Below are 4514 nucleotides of genomic sequence, written 5' to 3' on the forward strand. Positions count from 1 at the left end.
AGACTGGGGGGTGCTCGCCCCAGTGCAGGTCATGCCAGACGGGTGCTAGCGTCCTGCTGCAGCCCCCGTGCAGCCAGTCACTGCGGGAAATCCCTACCAGGATCAACAGCGTCCCCAGAACGTTGCACGTGGGTGGCCACAGATCCGTCAAAAGCCATGCAGGTGGCAAAGGTCTGGAGACCTTCATGCAGCATGACGATACCAAGGTGGTGGGATCCCACGTTCGAGGCCCCTTGGCAGACCAACAGGGATACTGCGGTCGCCCTTCGACCACTGGCGCGCGAAGCTGCGTGGCACAGAGGGCTCGGCTACCTTCCCGCGCAAGCTCGTTGGCTCAACATCTCAAGACCTTTGCTTTAGGTCTGAAGAGCTGGGAGCCTCTTGCTGCTGCTTTATCTCCAGCAGCAGCAGCACCGAGGTCGAGTCTCTGGACAGCTAAAACCCCTCTCGGGGTAATGCTGCGGAAAGTAACACGGCTCCACTGCAGCTGGGCCCCGCTGCGGAGGGCGGCTGGGGCAGGCGGGGCGGACGGCAGCGGGAGCGGCCCCGCTGCCGCGGCCGCCGAGGGGTTAAGGCCGGCGGCGCCATTTCGAGCTCGCGCCCCTGCCGGGGGGCGGCGCCATTTGCTGCCCCCGGCCTCTCTGCCGCGCCCCCTCCTCAAGATGGAGGCGCGGCGCGTCCTCGCCTTGCTGCCGGCAGGAAGCCCCCGCGCTCCCTCTTGGGATGGAGTCGGATCCACCTCGCGTCCCCGCCTGGGGGGCCGCTTCCCACCCCTCTTCTCCCTTCCCCAGGGTCGCTGTCGCTGCCCACAGGTGTGGCTCCCTTCCGCTGCGGCGGGCTCGGCGGTTTCAGCGTGGGGCGGTGACCGGCGGTGCGTGTTGGGGGGGGGGGGGGGGGGGAAGGGGGGTGTCTCTGGGCAGCGATCTTGCGCGGAAGGCGGCGGCCGCCCCGGGGAGGTGTGCGGAGGGAGGGCGCCTGCTCCTGAGTCAGCAGCGGCGAGGAGGCGGGCGGCACCTCGCCGCCCGGCCCGGCCCGGCCCCGCCGAGCGCCCCCGGCCCCCCAGCATCGCGCCGGCTCCCAGCCCCCGGCGCCGAGCACCCGCGGGAGGAGGGGGGCCGTGGGGGGCCCCGCCGGCTCCTGCCCTCCGCCGCCGCCAGGTAGGCTCGCCGCCGCGGCCTGGGCGCGGCCGCAGGTCCCGGCGCGGGTGGGGAAGGGGTGGAAAACGGAGTCGGCGCTGCCCAGCTCCCCGCTCAGGCGCCGGCTGACTGGCTGCCCCCGGCTCCCCGGTGAGGGGCTGGGGTCCGCGGGGAAGGCAGCCCGGAGCCGCTTCGCGGGCGGGCGCCCGGTGTGAAGGGCTCCGGGAAAAGGATTGCTCTGGCACGGCTGCGAGCGTCGTGCTGAAATGCTAACGGGACAGCGGTGGCGGTGATCCGGTCTTCAGGGAGTTCTCCCGCCCGCCCCTGTCTGCGTGTGGCAAAATGTGTGCGTGTGCAACCTGTTAGGCCGGGAGCGAGGGGAGAAACAACAGGGGGCTGCCTTTGGAGAATATGTATGTGTTTTGGTATTTAATTTGCGGATGAATTTATTTATACACACACACACACAAATGTATACGTTTATATTTATTTATGTGTGAAGGATCAAACGCTTTTGATGGGATGCATGTGCATTTAACTGTCGGATCTGAGCTCAGAAACCATAGCTTTATGTTGTCCTCCGTGTGTGTGTGTATACGTATGGATATTTATATATCCAAAGAATGTAAGAATATTACTCTTGCCAAGTTGCTCTCCAGTCTTCTGTCAAAGTGTGTGTTTGTTACAGCCTAAACATGTCTCTGTGTGACTGGTGAGCATGGTGCTAATGTGTAGTACGTGAAATGCTTTGTCAGATTCCATTCTGAGCAGCAGAGCTTAAACAGAAGAAAATGCTATGTGTGATTTTTATATCGGTGCAGTTATGGGCGCTATCTACGTTGCGATTGCTATACAAAAACTGAAGACAGTTCCGTCTTTCCCCTGACTCCCTTCAGGAGCATATCACAGATCACATGAGGGAACAAAATGAACCACGAACTGTTTTCCTCCCTGTTTGTGTTCCTCTCTCTCATGTTCTTCATACTGACTGCATGACAAAATAGTGGAGTTGATATAGGATATACTGGCTTTTAAACTCATTGGGGTAGGTTCTGTATCTGCCTTTGCGTTTACAATATCTTGTAGTAGGAGACTGATCCTCAGCCATGCAACTCTAATAGGTGTTTTGTTTAATTATCCACTCCTTGTATTGGCAAGGTTGACTGTTGCAGTTGATATTTCACAATTAGGCATTGTCTTGAGGCAAATCTGAATCGTTAAAAACCTGGCATAATACAGAGTTAATAGGTGATACTGTCCATACTCATTTTGGTAGCTTAGATGATGGGGGTTGAGCTGCTCAGCATGTTACACATCAAAGTACGTGTCTGAGTGGTGCAGGTAAGGTGAGAGTGTATGTGTGCGAGCTTCACGGGCTGATGCTTTTCCCTTAAGCACAAGGCAATGGAAAATGCAGTGTAGCCTGGATTTTACATTATCAAAGCTAACTGGAGTTACGGTCATGGTCTGTGGAGGAGGCTGTGCTCTGGGGATGCTTGCCCAGTTTAGTCTTTCCCCACCTTTTCCTTCAGGGAGTGCTGTGATGGAGGGCTGGAGATGCTCTTCTGTAATGCTTCTGAAAACTTCAGGTTCCACAGAAAATGCATGCAAATATGAATCTGTTACATCTTAACTAGTTGCCTATCACTGAGCTGCAGTTCTGTTGATTCTAATGAGCTGCATGGGGTGAAGAAGTTTTGGTGACCCGGAGATGCTGTAGTTTAGTTCAGCGTTGCATACAGCTGACCTCTCACCATGTTGGTTTTGGATGCTGTCTGAGCAGGCTGCTAATTTCAGTGGTGTGGAGATGAGGGAGTTTCCATGGACAGGTTTCTGAACCTGCTAGTGAAATCTCCATCAGACATGCTTTAAAAACAGTTGATTCCCTCTCCTCCCTGTGTGCACAGACATGGTATCTGTTTCAGGTGGAGCCCTTCAGACCCTTTCCAGCTGTACCTTCTGTGATGTTGAATAAAGTAGGCTTGCTGTGGACTTCTTCACATATTGGTTGCATGGACTTCGCTAGATCTTTCCTTTAAGAAAGCATGTAGTGATGCTTTATGTTTGCTAGTTTTGATAGTGGTACTAAATGTATATACTTAGTAGGAAATTGGCAATTAAACATGGAGTTCTGATCAAGTGCTGTATATCCAGCAGTCTCTGATTTCAGTGCTGTAGAGGAAGCACAGAACCACTGTAATGGATATTGTACCCATGGGGAGAAATCCTTCCTACTGTCAGGCAGTTAGCTTTCAATTTCTGTCACAAAGTGTCTTTCTGTACAAATTTATAATCTAATTTAACTGCAGATATAGTTACTTTTCCATTTAAGTACCTAATCTCTTTCTGAAGGGTGCCAGGGTATGACTTGAGCATTTTTTCTGGATGATGTGACTTTGTACTGAGCATATAGGAATTCAGTCAGTCCAGTTGGAGGTTATATGAATGTGGTTAGCCTGATGCCAGTTTTCAGCTTGTTAACCTTGATGAAGGGACAGTTTAGTGGTTGTTTCCTGTCATAACATGTTTTCCTTGATAAATCTGTCCTCTATACAGTTTATTAACTCTTCTGCATGTTACAAGGAGTTCCACTAGTTTAAATATAGATGGATTTTAAAGAAATAAAATGTGCTCAGTCATCTGAGGTGGTGGGGCTCCAGAGCTTTGCATCTTAGGGGAGTGTGTGTGCACACATGTGCTTTATCTGTTTATAACAACCAAGCAGTTTTCTGAACAGCAGAGTTAATGAAGATTTCTGTGAATTTGTGTCTTGAGGTCAAGCAAGGATTTTTCCATAGTCTTTGTATGGGCCTTTACATTTTTTTTCCAGGCAGTCCCCTGTTTCCGCAGACTGCACTGGTGGTGTGGCACATGGGCTGCCGTTTTCAATTAGGAAATTGGATGACATGGTTTTTGGGGGTGGGCCTGTAGAAGTTCAAATTACAGTTTTGCCTTCTCTGACTTGGCTGGTTTTTTACAGAAGTAAGAGGAACTTAATTAACTGCTGGTAATCTGTTCTTCTCTGGTTGAAACTGGTCAATGGCTTAAAGGGTACTGTGATTTAAAAAAAAAAAGGGGGGGGGGGGGGTCTGTTTACACAGCGGTCAAGTAAGCTTTTTCTCTGCAGGAGACCAGACTAACAATGGACATAAAACTTGGCATGGTCATGTGGGTGAAAAGACTTCCCCCTCCCCACTCCCCCCTTCATTAGCCAAGAAAATTTACTCATTTCTCTGCTCTTACACCAACACACAAGATTTCAAGTCTAGAAATGCATGTACAGCATCCAGCTGCATTAAGAGTCTTCTTGAAGGTGATAAAATAGCAAGACACAAATGGAGAGAGCTTCGCTTGCAAGATTATGGCTTTTCTGGCTAT

This window comes from Pelecanus crispus, chromosome 2 (assembly GCF_030463565.1).
Source record: "Pelecanus crispus isolate bPelCri1 chromosome 2, bPelCri1.pri, whole genome shotgun sequence".
NCBI classification, from domain to species: domain Eukaryota; kingdom Metazoa; phylum Chordata; class Aves; order Pelecaniformes; family Pelecanidae; genus Pelecanus; species Pelecanus crispus.